Below are 19155 nucleotides of genomic sequence, written 5' to 3'. Positions count from 1 at the left end.
AACACTCCAAACCAGGAAGTGTTGGCAGCCATCTTGTGACCGAGTCACAAGAAAACAGTAACAAAAAAGATGAACATCAACATAAGGGGGCAGGGTAGAAACACCCTGACCCCCTAGGCCTGCTCAGGGGGTCCCACAGGAATTTAGCTGAAGTAATGAGACAGTTGAATGAGGCTAATTGTTACTGCACTTCAAATAACAGGGAATTATTGAGATCCAACAAAAACGTTGGGGAAATGCTAGTAGATTGGAGAGAGAGGGGGTTAATAGAGTGGGAAGAGTTCAATTATTTGAAATGTACCCATCCTAAAATACCAGTATTATATATTTTGCCCAAACTACATAAGGATGCAGAGAATCCTCCTGGGAGGCCTATTGTTTCATCAATAGGCTCCCTACTGCAAAATACCTCAAGATTTATTGAGCATTACCTGAGACCATTTGTAATAGGGTTACCAGCATATATTTACGTGACACTACTCACTTCTTAACAATAATTGATGGCATCCATTGGGAAGAGGAGTATACCCTTATAACTTTGGATGTCAATAGTTTGTACACGAGTACTGAGCATGATTTGGGTTTGCAAACTGTGAGACACTTCTTAAAGACACGCTCAATTTCTTTACTTTTCCATTCCGAAATGATTTTAGATAAGATTTATTTTTGTCTAACTAACAATTTTTTCATCTTTGATAAATCCATCTAGAAGCAGTCACAGGGTACAGCTATTGGCACCTGCTTCACCCCATCTATGCGAATTTATTCATGGGCTGGTGGGAAGAGCAGGTGGCTGCACAGCTGGAGGAATTTGTGGCTGCGTTTTATTGATGATATATTTTGCATGTGGAATGGTGATGAGGAATCTGCCAGATGTTTTGTACGAAAGCTTAATATCAACTCTTGCAATCTGACTTTCACTGAGCACATCAGTAGAACTGAAATTGAATTTTTAGATGTGCAGGTAAATGTAGAGGAAGGGAAGCTTGAGTCTAAGTTGTTTAGAAGATTATCTGCAGGAAATAGTCTGTTGAGTGCAAGAAGTGCACATCCCTCTAACCTCATATACAGCATCCCCTATGGGGAACTATTACGGGCAAAACGTAACTGCAGTACGGAAATAGCATTTATTTCTGAAAAAGAAATTATGTGTAAACATTTTGCTGATAGAGGGTACAGTCAAAAGAATATTGGTCAGGCTAGTAAAAGAGTTGAGTCAGTGACAAGAAATGAATTATTACACCCAGTAGCACGAGAGAAGAATCCTGAAAGTATGAGGTTTATAACAACTTTTTCCCACCAAGCACAGGAAGTGCGTAAGGTCTTAAACAAACATTGGCATGTTTTAATGACTGATGACAGTTTACGTAAACATTTGAATTGCAATCCTCAGATTACTTTTTAAAAAAGTCGATCTCTACGTGATGAATTACGTGTTAACCTGATTACAAGGGATGATACGCCCAAGATTGCGGGGCATCCAGGTTTTCGTTGCTGCAAGAATTGCAAAGTGTGCAGTAATAGTACAGGGCCCGATTCGCAGAAATAACTTAAGTCAAAATCGTAAACTTACAACCATTTTGGTATTCACAGAAGGCACGTACTCATTTTGGTATTCACAGAAGGCACTTACTCATCTCGGTATTCACAGAAGTTAGGAGTCCTAACTTTAGGACTCCTAAATGCCTTCTGCGAATACCAAAAGTCTTAAAGTTAAAATTTTTCCAGTTTAGTAGTAGTAAAGTTAGGACTCCTAACTTTAGGACTCCTAAATGCCTTCTGTGAATACAGAAAGTCTTAAAGTTAGGAATTTTCTCAGTTCAGGAGTAGTAAAGTTAGGACTCCTAACTTTAGGACTCCTAAATGCCTTCTGTGAATACCGAAAATCTTAAAGTTAGGATTTTTCTCAGTTTAAGAGTAGTAAAGTTCCAACTTTACTACTCCTAAACTGAGAAAAAATGTTATGTTTTTTTGTGTTCCTCTTCTTCACTGAGACCGATCGACCGTAAGGACTGCAAGGTCCTTTACTCTGTAGAATGTAAATAGAACCAGCAACCTGCAGATTACATACAGATCTCTACGGCAACAACTTTAAAGAGATGAAGCGTGTTAACCAGATTGAAACCAGCAACCTGCAGATTACAGACAGAGCTCAGCTGTGATAACCGGATGAAAATCCTCCACAGGCAGACTTGCTTTGCAATCTACAGCAGCAGCAATATTAATTGTTTCGTGTTAACCATGCATGTTACGCGCAGATCTCTGAAGGAACTTTAACCTGCTGAGCCATGCTAACCAGATTGGAAACAACAGCCTGCAAATGACAGAGAACGTCCCGCAGGATGTACCCCAGAACAGTTTGATCTCGTAGGGAACATTTCATATCTATGATGTGCAAAACTTGAAAAATCCATCGCATCTCTTAGAACCTAGTTAGGGGTGGGGGGGGTTCCACCGCTTGTCACGCTTGGAAGTGGACAAGGGACAGAGGGAAGCGGGTGCAGGATTCCCCTGCACAAGCAACAGCCACCTGCAGAACAGCCGTCTGTGTTTTCATAACAATAAAGGTCTGTTGACACAGATTGGTATTGGGGGTCTGAGGTCAACGGGGAGAGCTCCAGGGTCGTGACAGAGAAAGGCAGTTGCGGCTCGCAAATCTCATGGGGGTGTGGGCCTGGGGGGTTTAAAAATAAAGTTTTTTTTAAAAACGTAAACTTACCTGACCGGGCGGGTCCGCGCTGCCTCTGCTGTCTGCTCCTGGTCCGGGGTCCGGTGCGTTGGTGCCTTGAACATCTTCTGTGTGAGGGGCAGGCAACCACTCTCAGCCAATCCAGATGCTGCTCCAGCAGCACCAGGATTGGCTGAGGGCAGGGAGTATCCCTGACCATTAGAAGATCGGGGGCTGCACATGAAGCAACCCTCGGTCTCTTAAGGGGACGGCTAGTGCGCATGTTCGGGCTGATTGTAAAAAAATGATCAGCCCAAAAACGAACATGCGCACTATTGTGCTGTCACTATTGTGCTGTCACTCAACCCTGAGTGTTGCCCCAGGCCCTGGAGTCCTGATTGCTGCAATTAGAGTCAGAAGTAGAACGATTTCTGCCGTGGGCCCGTGGCATTAGTGGGGCAATGCCCCAACGCCGCAATGGACGCACCGCCACTGTAGGGAGCACCATACATCGTGCTAAGAAATGGGTTTTAGAGCATGTACGTGCCATTAGGCACAATGATAGGCACTATCCAGTTGCCCGACATTTTTTTGATTGCCATTTTCAAAATGAGAAGTTATTAAGAATGATGGTAACTGATTCAGTGAATACTAATGTAAGGGGTGGAAATCGGGAGTTGACATTACGCAAACTGGAATCTAAATATATTATTGATTTTGAAACCCTTTTGCCACAGGGTTTAAATTCCAGCGAGGAACTTGCAATTCATCTGAGTATTTAGGAAATTGTAAATATAGTTGCTGAATCTTTTCAGCTGGTTTTAATGTTTTAATATGTAACATTTCATATTTCTATTTTTTCACACAGGTGCTGTTCACCTTCTTCTTTTGTTGATAGTAACTAATGTGGAACCATCTGCCTTCAATTTTGTTAAATAACCTCTGATGCAGTATATGTACCTTTCTGCTAATTGCCCACTGGGGCAGGACTGAAAAGTGGCAATGATTTATTTGGTTGTTAGAATTGCCCACTGGGGCGAACATTTGCGCAACAATATGTGAATATCTATGAGCCATGTGGACTGTGTATTTCACACTTTGATGATAATCATACGATCCTGATGATGGGATCGAATATATTATGTATTTCACAGATTAGTACTGTAAATATGTATTTCAAAAGTTTGGCACTGCACGTTGACACATTTGCGGTGTAGCTACTGTGGAGGTATCAATTATAAAGCAGAGAAGAACGCTTTTATTATCTATGTTAAGATGGCCACTTTTGTTTGCTATCAGAATCACGATGTGGTGGTGTAGTCCTCTTTCTATTTTTAGTAGATGAATTTAAATGTAAAACTTATTTGAAGCATAATGGAGTGTCTGGGTTTTTCCTGCTGACTGGGAGGAAGATTTGTTGTATGATAGGGTTATCTGGTAACCCAAACTCAGACCGCAGATTTTGACAGCCTCGCAACTAACCTGGACTGGTGTTCGTCACATATATATATATATATATCATCTACTGATAGATAGTTATAGTTAGGACCTATTTTCCATAGGAAATCCGCAACATTCTATTCCCAATAAGTCTGGGGCCGGTTGATGAATCTTCGCGAAATTTTCCAAAATTTTGGCCAGCTCCGCACCGCTCCGCTCCTACCCTGAAAGCTTCGTGGTGATTCGTCAAGCGGGGGCCGAGAAAAAAAGGGGGGTCCCAAAACACGTTTTCCCCATGCACTTTCCCATAGGATCTGTTACAGCCTGAACTGCTGAACGGAATGACACCAAATTTGGAAAAGAGGTAGTCCTCAGTTCAGACTAGTGCCTTTTGCATAAATGGTGTGAATCTGTTCAGTAGTTCCTGAGAAAATTAGGGTAAAAAAGTTAGTGATATCTATGGCCGGGGAGGAGCGCACCCTCCCTGAACCGAGCGCGCACCCTCCCGATCGCGCGCTGAATGCTAATTGGCTGTCGAGTGTCTGTCTACATTCGAAATCAGGAACTGTTGGCGGCCATTTTCTGCCTCGGTAGAAGCGGGGCTGAAGAAGCAAGGGGAATAAGTGTGTAAAACATATAAAGGGGGCAGAAATACTCTGACCCTCTAGAGGAGCTTAGGGGGTCCCAGAAGGACCCCCTGGGGCCTCCTTTTAAAAAAAAAAGAAAACAGCGAAATGCGCGCAGGGTGCGTGCATCCTATCGTGTTGGGTGCACGGATTATCTCACGTTGGGTGCGCGGATCCAAGGAAGAAAAAAATTAAAATTTTTGGGAGATAAAGATCAAGGTTGAGTGTTTTGTTCTTGAGTGGCTCTAAAAAGAGCCGTTGTGTTCATTGAGAGTTTTTGGTACTTATAAGTAAGTACCTATACAGAGTCTAAAGTTGTTGAGGAAGACTCTGTTTCCTTCATCAGTAAAGTGTACTCCATCTCTCCTATACATCTCTTGCATATGAAAGCGCAGATTGTTATTGTAAATGGACCCCATTCTATAGTCTCGGAGAAAAGCAGAAACAGATTTATTCACATGTTTCTAGCTTTCTCAATTTGTGGACAAAAAGGATCGAACCAGTTCCATTTCTGCCTTTGGCATATGTTAGAATACACAAAGGCAGTTTGGGGGAAAAGTGAAATCAGTTCTGCAAAGGTGTCCTTCATAAGGATTTCCAGACCTACCCCAGTCAAAGTGCCTAGGTCATTGCCACCACAGTGCACTATTATGAGGTCAGGGTGTTGGATATGCATGAAGGATTTCACCAATGGCATCAATTGGTGCCACTTTAACCCTCTCTGTCCAATCCATTTAATGTCTACATTTGGCAAACCTAGGTCTTTGTGAATGCCTTTGTTTTCTGCATACCTTTGGCTCCAGAAAATATAGCTGTGTCCCACAATCCACACTCTAAGCATCTTGAAAGGAGGTCTGGATGCACTCAGATGGTCTCTGTAAATGAAATGGCAGTTTGGAAAGTAAGATGTTTCTAAAATGGTGGCTAAGATGCAGTTTTGAAAAAAGACAAGAAATCATTGGTTGTTTGACAACCTTCTACACTGAAAGGTAGGGTGTATATTTCTGTTTTTTAAACACATGATTCTTATTGGTTAACAAAAACTGATTGTAAGGAACATTATATATGATAAGCTGATATGTTGAAAAGTCAAGCACACTTGCTGTCTTGTTTAGCAACATTGTGTGCTGAACATGTGACCTGTGTGCTCAGTACAGTGTTCCATGATCTGTTTCTATGGTAATGGGCAGAAGGCAGATTGGGGGAAGGGTTCAAATTTATGTCATTTGGAAAGGGTTGAAATTTTAACCAATAGAAATGTGTGTTTGCTTTTGATTTTAAATGGGAAGGAATGTGATTTGATGTTTACATGTATATGTGTGGGAAATGAGAGGGAAACTTTGCCATTCTTTGGTTCTGCTGACAAGTGCACAGTGCAGAGATTCTGTATAGGAAAATCTGGTGTGTGACTGATATCTGGTGTGTGACTGATATACTTCTTAATCTACAAAACAACTTGAAAGGTGAGTTATTTAATTGTGAGGGGATGTATGTAGAATATTTGGATTTTAATCAGACTAATGTATTTCTCCTGCTAAAGTGTAGGGAGTACTTTTTTTCTCTACAATCTTATTGACAGTGTGTGTGCATGTAGAAACCATTCTGTGATAAGCATTTGTGTTTTTCGTGTGTTTGCAGACAGATAACTGTGCTGTTTTTATATTTTGGTAGAATTAGAAACCAGTCATTGTTTATGAATTTGTGAAATGAGTTATGTTTCTACACTAAAATGTAGTACTCCTTCTAGATGAAGAAATGTGTTTTGGTATAGTGCAAGGGATAGTGTTGTTTGTCTAGAATCACACAGTGAGTCTGTGTGCATTTCGGAACCACTGTGAGAGAAGCATTGCTTTGACACTAATGTGCTGTACTTTAATATGTAGATTGTGTGTAGTTTCCTTACCCCTTGCATAGTAGTGAATGAGTTTTGGTAAGCTGCTAGGGATAGTGTTGCTTGTCTAGAATCACACTGTGAGTCTGTGTGCATTTGGGAACCATTGTGAGAGAAGCATTTGGTAACGTCATGTATTTTCTGACAGATAACTCTTTTAAAACCTGTCATGTTGTCAAGTTTTAGTGGCATTAGAAGGCAGTCTTAGCTTATGCTTTGATTTAATGAGTCAGGCTTTGACACAAAAGTGCAGTCCTGAAATATGTAGATTGTGTGCAGTTCCCTTACCACTTCCACAGTAGTGAATGAGTTTTGGTAAACTCCTAGGGATAGTGGTTGTTGTCTAGAATCACACTGTGAGTCTGTGTGCATTTGGGAACCACTGTGAGAGAAGCATTTGGTAACATCGTGTATTAGCTGACAGATAACTGTTTTAAAACCTGTCATGTTGTCAAGTTTTAGTAGCATTAGAAGCCAGTCTTTGCTTATGCATTGATAAAATGAGTCATGCTTTGACACTAATGTGCTGTACTTTAATATGTAGATTGTGTGTAGTCTCCTTACCCGTTGCACAGTAGTAAATGAGTTTTGGTAAGCTGCTAGGGATAGTGTTGCTTGTCTAGAATCACATTGTGAGTCTGTGTGCATTTGGGATCCACTGTGAGAGAAGCATTTGATAACATCGTGTATTTGCTGAGAGATAACTGTTTTAAAACCTGTCTTGTTGTCAAGTTTTAGTAGCATTAGAAGGCAGTTTTTGCTTATGGTTTGATTAAATGACACAAAAGTGCAGTCCTGAAATATGTAGATTGTGTGCAGTTCCCTTACCACTTCCACTGTAGTGAATGAGTTTTGGTAAACTCCTAGGGATAGTGGTGCTTGTCTAGAATCACACTGGGAGTCTGTGTGCATTTGGGAACCACTGTGAGAGAAGCATTTGGTAACATTGTGTATTTGCTGACAGATAACTCTTTTAAAACCTGTCATGTTGTCAAGTTTTAGTAGCATTAGAAGCCAGTCTTTGCTTATGCGTTGATTAAATGAGTTAGGCTTTGACACAAAAGTGCAGTCCTGAAATATGTAGATTGAGTGCAGTTCCCTTACCTCTTCCACAGTAGTGAATGAGTTTTGGTAAATTCCTAGGGATAGTGGTTGTTGTCTAGAATCACACTGTGAGTCTGTGTGCATTTGGGAACCACTGTGAGAGAAGCATTTGGTAACATCGTGTATTTGCTGACAGATAACTGTTTTAAAATCTGTCATGTTGCCAAGTTTTAATAGCATTAGAAGCTAGTCTTTGCTTATGCATTGATAAAATGAGTCAGGCTTTGACACTAAAGTGCAGTACTTAAATATGTAGATTGTGTGCAGTACCCTTACCTCTTCTAGACTAGTGAATGAGTTTTGGTAACCTCCTAGGATAGTGTTGCTTGTCTAAAATCACACTGAGTCTGTGTGCATTTGGGTAAGGATTGTGAGAGAAGCATTTGGTAACATCTTGTATTTGCTGACAGATAACTGTTTTAAAACCGGTCATGTTGTCAAGTTTTAGTAGCATTAGAAGCTAGTCTTTGCTTATGCATTGATAAAATGAGTCAGGGTTTGACACTAAAGTGCAGTACCATGTACTATTCTCTTCACTGCGCCAGAACTGAAAATGTAAATGTTTTACCCTGGCACTGTCCTAGCAGTAGTCTGATGATTTAGTCAGTTTCTAAGTACTCATGTTGTGAACCATACATTACCACATAGACTGCTTCAAATGTCTATGCAGTATGCATGCAGTCTTCTAACATACTATACACTTGTCTTTCACACCTTCAATTCCCTAGTCAGTATTCATACAGTCCAGCAAACATCCTGTCACTCCCTTTGCACTCCTCTAGTGACCCATTCAGTACCAAGTACTAATCCATTCACTGTGCCAAAAGCCAACCACTTATAAATTCGCCCAGGCACTCTCCTTGCTGTACTCTAATCATTCAGTCAGTACCCAAGTACTCATGCAGTGAGCCAGGCCTTAGCACATGGACTGCTTCAAATGCCTATCCACTGTGTATTCAGTCCTCTTAACCACCTACACAGTTGTCTTTCACACCTTTAATTCCCCAGTCAGTATTCATACACTTCTAGCAAACACCCTGTTACTCACCCAGTGTGTCTCCTTATAGTACTGTAATCATTCAGTCAGTTAGCATGTAGTCTTTTAGTGAGGTAGGCTTTAGGGCATGAACTGCTTCAAAGTAATATGCACTATGCATGTAGTGTTTTAACCATCGTCACACTTGTGGTTCAGGGCTATAGTTTCTTAGTCAGTTTTTATATAAAATGTCTTTGTACAGTAATGGAATAGTATAAATTTGAAAGTTATTAATATACAGTTATTTAGGATTCTTTTTTACAGATACTGTTTTTCAACGTTAAAATAGAGAAATCATGGCAGAAAAAAAAGAAAAAGAAAAGAAACTCAGAAAGGCGCAGGAGCAGGAGTGTTTCTCATCCGTTTGCACTCTTCTCGTGCAAGATTGTTCGGATGAAGGGTCATTAGGTGCTTCATCATACGTGCCGTGCCGCACGAGTATTTCTTGTTAGGATCCCCTCGCAACAGCACTCTTTTGCAAATCTTGCACGTGACCAAGGTGGCATTGGTCTTTGTTTGCCCCTCGGGAAAAGTAAAAAATTTCCACACCACTGAAGAAAACCGTTTTGGGCATGGTGCCTCCTCCAAAAATTCATCCTTAGATTCGGTGAATATTTTAAAGCGGCAACATTTACAGTTTTTGTAAGTTAAACTTATAAAATGTTTGTATCTTGTGGTATTTTACTGAGAATAGCATGTTGTTGTTTTTTTAACAATCTTTCTGATTGTTTTTTTGTTGCCCGCTGTTAAGTGATAAGTATGATTGTAATCACTATTTCTAGTGAAATTCAATATATTCTGAGAACAGCAAAAAAGGCAAACAAATTACTTTGTGGAAATTATGCTGTGTTATTACATGTTATAATTTTTTTTTCTTTTCTTTCACAGATCCAAATTTTAAAATAAGCAATTTATATGAATTTAGATTGCAATGAAAATCTGAAAAAAATGTATACCATTTTTTATTCCTATTATTGTGAAGGTAAGTTTAACTAAGTCTCAATATGCAGAATGAGGAGGTCTGCAAGAAGCTACAAAGTCCCTACCATAATCAGATATCATGTGACCTGCAAAAAAAGAGATTTGAGGGGTTCATAATATTTTCCATTGTACCTATTGAAGGACCGCAACCATTTCAATCATTCTTCTTTGAACATCTTTGCAGACAAAACTCTGTGCTTACCTTCTATCATTCGCAAGGAATTTTAAAACCGGAAATATGTCACTTTTTGCAACATAGTTATTGCGCAAGACACTCTTTCATATTTACAAAGAGAGGAAAAGGCACTCTGTGCACTTTTTATACTCCATGTAAATACAACCTCATTATGCACACCACTTTGCGTTGAAAGGGTGTTCTATAAGTGTTGTTGTGCATGATTGCACTGAATACTCATAGAACAAGACACGTGTCTAGATTTATCTGAAATCATAAATCTCGATATGTGTGTGAATGCGGCACCATTCTAAAATTGGTGTAGGAAAGCACAACAAGGAGAATTGTTTTCATTTCTCCACATTTTTATATCTCCAATGCATGCTGAAATGTTCAGCATACATTGAAGGAGAAAAATGCATTTCCCATTGTTTTTGTGCAGGAAGGTGTGTCTTCCTGCAGAAAAACAAACAGCATATGACACAGATATCCTTGCACTATGGTGCAAGGGTGCCTGTTTAACCACATGGCTGCAGTTTAAGCAGCCGTGCAGAGAGAAGCATAGATTTGCAACATATTTAAGTACATATGTTGCATCCCTGTGCTTCGGAAGTACTACAGCACACTGCAGTTAAAGAGGTTACTGTGTGATGCTGCAGCACTTCCTCATAGTTCTGCACTTATACATTCACCATACACTACTAATGCATTCATTCAGTCAATTATGTACTACACATACATTCATCTAAACTTTCACACACTAAGAAAGAAATTTAGCTCTTTTTTTAAACCAGGAAAGTTAGTTCTTAGAAGAACTTTTTTTTTTTCTTCTTTCTTCTTTAATATTTTTTGGGGGGGGTTTCTAACAATTTTGTAATTTTTTTGGTTTTTCTGGAAAAACAAAAAACAAAACAGGAGGAACCAAACAATGAACTTCAGGGAACAAAAAAAAAACTAGCAATTGTGACTTTCTTGCCAGCGGCAGATCAGATCGATCGACTGCTCACCGTAGCACAAAGTCGAATTGCACTTAGTGCAGAGCACTTTTAAAAATTGAAATTGAGGACAGATGTCCAAGTTTTGGACTGATGGATGCACTCTTGAAGTGCTCGGCTGCGATGAGGTAGAAGGCACAGGAGCAGGAGTGTTTCTCATCCGTTTGCACTCTTCTCGTGCAAGATTGTTCGGATGAAGGGTCCTTGGGTGCTTCATCATACTTGCCGTGCCGCACAAGTATTTCTTGTTAGGATCCCCTCGCGACAGCACTCTTTTGCACATCTTGCACGTGACCATGTTGGCATTGGTTTTAGTTTGCCCCTCAGGATACATAAAAAATTTCCACACCACAGATGAAAAACGTGGTGTGGGTGGTGCCTCCTCCAAAAATTCATCCTCAGATGAATGAGGAGATGCAGGTGATGCCTGCTGCCCTGAAGCCATTTTTAGTTGAAAAAAGGTAGAGCTAAGTGTAAACTTAGTCTAAAAAATCTTCTTCTCTGCAAAGAGATGCTCCTCCAAAGAAGGTGAAAGAAGAATGATTGAATTCGGTGGGGTCTTTCAATAGTTAGAACAGGAAGTGTAATGAACCAATCAAATCTCTATTTTTGCAGGTCACATGGGATCCGCGCACCCTGTGCTTATGCATCACACACCCAGCGCGCATCCGCGAAATTGAATAAAAAAAAAAATAGGAAACATGTAAAAATATATTACTTTTAAGACTAGTTTAGAGTTTGTCTTCAATTAATATTCACATGAAATACATATATATGTTTTTTTAAATGTTAAATATTTTGCGGGATCCGTGCACCTACCGCGTCACGTACATTGAACGTGTCGCGTATAGGCTGGGAGTCGCGTACCGGTCGTATTGCGATCGCGCACTAAACACGTACCCAACGCATACCATGCGGGGATGCAAACATGTAGGGATCGAGAACGGTGCGCATAGGGTGCGCGGAACCCAAAACATGGAAAAAATATATATAAAATAAAGTTTTGAACATATAGTTAAAAAAATATTTTTTTAAATATAAAAAAATATGTTTGAAAAACCCAATAAATACAAATAATATTTTTTAATTTTTCAAAGAATTAATTGAAAAAATAAGTTTAAAAAATGGTGATAAAAAAGCATTTTTTTAAAAACATAATTAATGAAATTGACACACTAAATTTGAAAAATATAGAAATCCAATGAAAATCATTAAACATGATATCTTTAGAGATAAGTTATAGATAGGAATTAGCATTTAAAAAACCTTTGAAATTCACTGAAAAAACCAGAGGATTCATGCACGTTATAGTTAGGAATTGGCATTTTAAAAAACCTTAGACATTCACTGTAAAAACCAAACGTTTCAGGGGCGTTATAGTTAGGAATTGGCATTTAAAAAACCTTAGAAATTCACTGAAAAAACCTTAGGTTTTTGTCATGAGTGATGTAATATGTGATGTCATCAGCAGGGCATTGCGGGGGCGCGAGTTATAGTTAGCTGAACTAACTATAACAGGGGAATTTCTAGGGTTTTGTATGAGGGAAATGTCCAGCTAACTATAACGCCCCTGAAATCTATGTTTTTTTCAGTGAATTTCTAAGGTTTTTTAAATGCCAATTCCTAACTATAACGCCCATGAAACATTTGTTTTTTTAGTGAATATATATATATTTATTTATATATATCGATATATATATATATATATATATGCAATACAATCCTGACTTGCCCCGACTTGTCCCGTCCCTTAGCGCGGCAATCACACGTACGGACCACAAATAGCAGAATGCATGATGCAGTGCTTTATTCCATAAATCCAATTCCACCCAGTCAGTCCTTGGCTAGTGCCCAGCATGATGCGTTTTGACCGTTACATCACGGTCTTGATCACATTACACGTTTTCGATTTGATTGTGTTTAAATAGTGAAAACAATCCACACCCGTGAGCAATTGAGAAGCAGTTCATAATAATAGACATAGGCGACAGACTACAATGCACATAAATAAAACCATTGGGTACAACGAATGGATGAATAAATACATATATCAACCAAGAGAGGCACAATTAAAACTTGAAAAATATATATACATCTCATAATATCATGATGGCAGCAGCAATAATAAATATTTAGTGCAATTAAATGATATCCTAATAATTGATAATGTGTACAGCCCTCGATATAGATAGTATTCAATATATATATATATATATATATATATATTCAGTGAAAAAACCATAGGTTTCACACATGTTATAGTTAGCTGGACATTTTACTCGTAAAAAACCAATGAAATTGCCCCGTTATAGTTAGTTCAGCTAACTATAACTCGCGCGCCCGCAATGCACTGCTGATGACGTCACATATTACATCACTCATGACATGGTCAGTGACATCACTCATGACATCACTGATGACATCTCAAATGACATCACTGATGACATCATCCAGTGAATGTGTGTTTTTCTGAAAATTAAATATGCTTTATATATGTATTTCTCAAGGTCAATGGAAGAATAAATGGGTATATAAGTGTCTAAATGGATGCTTTGTTTTTGAAAAATTTATTGTGTAATTGACTGATTAAGTGTATCATAGTGAATACATGGCTTAGTGTGTAATGTTTAAATATGAAAATATCTGTATCAGTCTCTCACTTTGTGTATAAGTGGTTGCATGGGTTGGTTAGTAGCTACATGGGTGTCTATATAGGTTATTAGTTGTTTTTTTGAGTATCAGTCTGAGTGTCTGTATGGTTCGGTGGGGGGTATTATGTAGTGCATAGGTGCATGAATGAATAATTCACTCTTTGTGTGTGTTGAACACAGCATGTGTGCAGGACTGTATGGGTGGATGAGTGTGTGTATGGGTGTGTTAGTGAGTGAATGACTGTCTCAATAGTGTCTTTATGAGTAACTACATATGTTTAAAACTAGTATATGTGACTATTGGTGTATATATGTGAGTATATGTGAGAGCTTGAAAGAGTTCCTGTATGAATAAGTATGTGTTTCTATAAGTGATTGTTTAAAAGACTAAGTATGTGTAAGTTTCCGTAGAAGTAAGTGTGGTGGTGTGTGTATAACTGTATATGCAGGTGAATGTATGTTTGATTCTTTATTAGCATGAGTGACTATGTGTGTGAGTAACTCTATGGATGAGTGGCATTATGTAACAGGATGTATAGGTGTATGAGTACATATGATGAGTGAGTACATGTATGAGTGACTGTATAGGACTGTTGGTGAATGAGTGGATGTGTATGTGGATCTTAGAATTACTGAAGAGGTTGTTGTAACTGGTATTGGTATGTCCATTGTTTTGAAAATTTTTGTCTCTATTTTTGAATGTGTGTATCAAAGCTTATATTAAGGTGAGAGGAGGTCTGCCACTCTATCACAAGGATGATGTCATCAGTGATGTCATCAGTGATGTCATTTGAGATGTCATCAGTGATGTCATGAGTGATGTCACTGACCATGTCATGAGTGATGTAATATGTGACGTCATCAGCAGTGCATTGCGGGCGCGCGAGTTATAGTTAGCTGAACTAACTATAACGGGGCAATTTCATTGGTTTTTTACGAGTAAAATGTCCAGCTAACTATAACATGTGTGAAACCTATGGTTTTTTCACTGAATTTCTAAGGTTTTTTAAATGCTAATTCCTAACTATAACGTGTGTGAAACCTATGGTTTTTTCAGTGAATTTCTAAGGTTTTTTAAATGCTAATTCCTAACTATAACGTGTGTGAAACCCATGGTTTTTTCAGTGAATTTGCAAGGTTTTTTAAATGCTAATTCCTAACTATAACGTGTGTGAAACCCATGGTTTTTTCAGTGAATTTGCAAGGTTTTTTAAATGCTAATTTTTTTTTTTTTTTTTCATTTTTTTCAAACATATTTTTAATTTAATTTTCTTTCCTTTTATAAAGACTATGCTTAAATTTTTAAAATCCTTAAATATTTTTTTTTAATATATTTTTTAAAATAAACATGTAAAATTTATTTCCAGATTTTTTTTTTTTTTTTTTTTTTTTTTTTTTAGTACGCGTACCGTAAGCTCACGGTAAGCGTACGGTTTACGCAACGTCCGTAATCTATCTACGCTGCTTGCGTATAGTTACGCACTATGCGTAGCCGCGCGTACTGCGCGTGGGATGCGTGCGCGCTTACGCCACACGCGCACGTTACGCGGAAGTGCCGGGGAGTGACTGAAACCTGAAAACCCCACTCGCTTGTAAATACTTTGCATGACTATACACGGCAAGCACATGGGTGTGTGCTAAGCCTCTGCTTCTTCCCCAAAAAATTTGCTCCCCCTTTCCATCTAATGCAACTGTGAAATCACCAGAGCAAGACGCAATAAATCTCTGCCTATAATTCCTCTATGCACACAGAGTCATGTTTTCACATTAGTCCCAAAACGAAATTTCTTTGCCAATTTGAAAGCACACTTACTGCTCTTTTTTTTTCGTGCCAAATGAAAATCTCTTTTTACAATTTGAAATCACTTTTACAGACTGACACATTATGAAACCACTATTTTTGATTTATTTAATTGCACGTGTCCAAGCTGTTTTTTTTTCAGACTACCACCATGTGTAACCTGGGTGGCTGCCTACACTCCAGCAAGGGCAACCAGCCTTAGTGATGCTGAATGTATTTGCATTACAGACTTAAACCTGAAAACCCCACTGGCTTCTAAATACTGTGCATGACTATACATGGCAAGCACATGGGTGTGTGCTAAGCCTCTGCTTCTTCCCCCAAAAATTCGCTCCCCCTTTCCATCTAATGCAACTGTGAAATCACCAGAGCAAGACGCAATAAATCTCTGCCTATAATTCCTCTATGCACACAGAGTCATGTTTTCACATTAGTCCCAAAACGAAATTTCTTTGCCAATTTGAAAGCACACTTACTGCTCTTTTTTTTTAGGGCCAAGTGAAAATCTCTTTTTACAATTTGAAATCACTTTTACAGACTGACACATTATGAAACCACTATTTTTGATTTATTTAATTGCACATGTACAAACTGTTTTTTTTTCAGACCACCACCATGTGCATTCTCTGTGACTGCCTACACTCCACCAAGGGCAACCAGCCTTAGTGATGCTGAATGTATTTGCATTACAGACTTAAACCTGAAAACCCCACTTGCTTCTAAATACTGTGCATGACTATACATGGCAAGCACATGGGTGTGTGCTAAGACTCTGCTTCTTCCCCCAAAAATTCGCTCCCCCTTTCCATCTAATGCAACTGTGAAATCACCAGAGCAAGACGCAATAAATCTCTGCCTATAATTCCTCTATGCACACAGAGTCATGTTTTCACATTAGTCCTAAAACGAAATTTCTTTGCCAATTTGAAAGCACACTTACTGCTCTTTTTTTTTAGGGCCAAGTGAAAATCTCTTTTTACAATTTGAAATCACTTTTACAGACTGACACATTATGAAACCACTATTTTTGATTTATTTAATTGCACATGTACAAACTGGTTTTTTTTCAGACCACCACCATGTGCATTCTCTGTGACTGCCTACACTCCACCAAGGGCAACCAGCCTTAGTGATGCTGAATGTATTTGCATTACAGACTTAAACCTGAAAACCCCACTGGCTTCTAAATACTGTGCATGACTATACATGGCAAGCACATGGGTGTGTGCTAAGCCTCTGCTTCTTCCCCAAAAAATTCGCTCCCCCTTTCCATCTAATGCAACTGTGAAATCACCAGAGCAAGACGCAATAAATCTCTGCCTATAATTCCTCTATGCACACAGAGTCATGTTTTCACATTAGTCCCAAAACGAAATTTCTTTGCCAATTTGAAAGCACACTTACTGCTCTTTTTTTTTTAGGGCCAAGTGAAAATCTCTTTTTACAATTTGAAATCACTTTTACAGACTGACACATTATGAAACCACTATTTTTGATTTATTTAATTGCACGTGTCCAAGCTGTTTTTTTTTCAGACCACCACCATGTGCATTCTCTGTGACTGCCTACACTCCACCAAGGGCAACCAGCCTTAGTGATGCTGAATGTATTTGCATTACAGACTTAAACCTGAAAACCCCACTGGCTTCTAAATACTGTGCATGACTATACATGGCAAGCACATGGGTGTGTGCTAAGCCTCTGCTTCTTCCCCCAAAAATTCGCTCCCCCTTTCCATCTAATGCAACTGTGAAATCACCAGAGCAAGACGCAATAAATCTCTGCCTATAATTCTTCTATGCACACAGAGTCATGTTTTCACATTAGTCCCAAAACGAAATTTCTTTGCCAATTTGAAAGCACACTTACTGCTCTTTTTTTTTCGTGCCAAATGAAAATCTCTTTTTACAATTTGAAATCACTTTTACAGACTGACACATTATGAAACCACTATTTTTGATTTATTTAATTGCACGTGTCCAAGCTGTTTTTTTTTCAGACCACCACCATGTGTATTCTCTGTGTCTGCCTACACTCCAGCAAGGGCAACCAGCCTTAGTGATGCTGAATGTATTTGCATTACAGACTTAAACCTGAAAACCCCACTGGCTTCTTAATACTGTGCATGACTATACACGGCAAGCACATGGGTGTGTGCTAAGCCTCTGCTTCTTCCCCAAAAAATTTGCTCCCCCTTTCCATCTAATGCAACTGTGAAATCACCAGAGCAAGACGCAATAAATCTCTGCCTATAATTCTTCTATGCACACAGAGTCATGTTTTCACATTAGTCCCAAAACGAAATTTCTTTGCCAATTTGAAAGCACACTTACTGCTATTTTTTTTTTCGGGGCAAGTGTAAATCACTTTTACACACTGACACATTATGAAACCACCATGTGTAACTACAACAAAAACAATTCCCATTTCTATTATTCATTTCTTAAGTTACCACATACATACCCTCTCAAACTGTAAACTCACCTTTAAAATTAGTTAGTTGTGAAAGAAATGTGACACTCAAACAGCAGATTATCAGAGCCAGGATCTCTGTTGTGTTCACCTCTCTCCTCTCAGCAGAACCAGATAATGGCAAACTTTCCCTCTATTTTTCCACACATATACATGCAAGTTTCAAATCTCAGTGCTTCCCCCTTTTTTTCACATGTAATCACACATTTCTATTGGTTGAAAACGAACCCTTTTCCAAAAGTACCCTGCCCCCAACTTGACTTCTGCCTAGTACCCTTCCCCCAACTTGACTTCTGCCTGCTACCATAGCAACAGCTCATGGAACACTGCTGTGTGCAGTTAGGTCAGAAGTTCGACACACAATGTTTCAATTCCACAGAGCAAGAGTGCTTGACTTTTCAAACCTAACAGCAAATCCATAGTACTGTTCTTTGGTTACACATTTTTTTGTACCAATACAAAACATGCTTCTATTAATTTTCACATACAGCCTAGTTTTTATTCTAGAATGGTATGAAACAGCCAATCAGTTCTTTTTGTTTTAAAAAAAATATGTATGCCTCCATTTCCAAACTGTCTTTCTTTTCATATTGCCATTCTACTGAAAGACACCTCCTGAGTGCATCCAGTTCTCCTTTGAAGATGTTCACAGTGTGGATTGTAGGGCACAGCTATGTCTTCTGGAGTGAAAAGTTTGCAGAGAAAACAGATATGGTGAGAGACCTTGCTTTGCCAAATGTAGACATTAAATGGATTGGTCAGAGAGGGTTAAAGTGGCACCAATTGATGCCATTGGTGAAATCCTTCATTCAAATCCAACACCCTGACCTCATAATAGTGCACTGTGGTGGCAATGACCTAGGCACTTTGACTGGGGTAGGTCTGGAAATGCTTATGAAGGACACCTTTGCACAACTGTTTTCACTTTTCCCTAAAACTGCCTTTGTGTTTTCCAACATATGCCAAAGGCAAAAATGGAACTGGTCCAATCATTTCTGTCCACAGATTGACAAAGCAAGAAAGCACGTCAACAAATCTGTTTCTGCTTTCCTCCGTGACTATGGTATGGGTGCCATTTACCACAACAACTTGCGTTATGACATGCAAGACATTTATAGAGGAGATGGTGTGCACTTCAATGATGAAGGGAACAGAGTCTTCCTCTTGAACCTTAGACTCTGCATCGGTACTTACTTGTAGGTACCACTAAAAAAATGACTTCATAAACACAACAGCTCTTTTTAGAGCTCCCTAATTTCTAAACTCTTAAATCTGCTTTTCATTTATCTATTTTTATTTTTTTACCGTACGCTTA

Source organism: Triturus cristatus, chromosome 2_2, assembly GCF_964204655.1.
Source record: "Triturus cristatus chromosome 2_2, aTriCri1.1, whole genome shotgun sequence".
Classification (NCBI taxonomy): Eukaryota; Metazoa; Chordata; class Amphibia; order Caudata; family Salamandridae; genus Triturus; species Triturus cristatus.
This window is presented reverse-complemented; position numbering follows the sequence as displayed.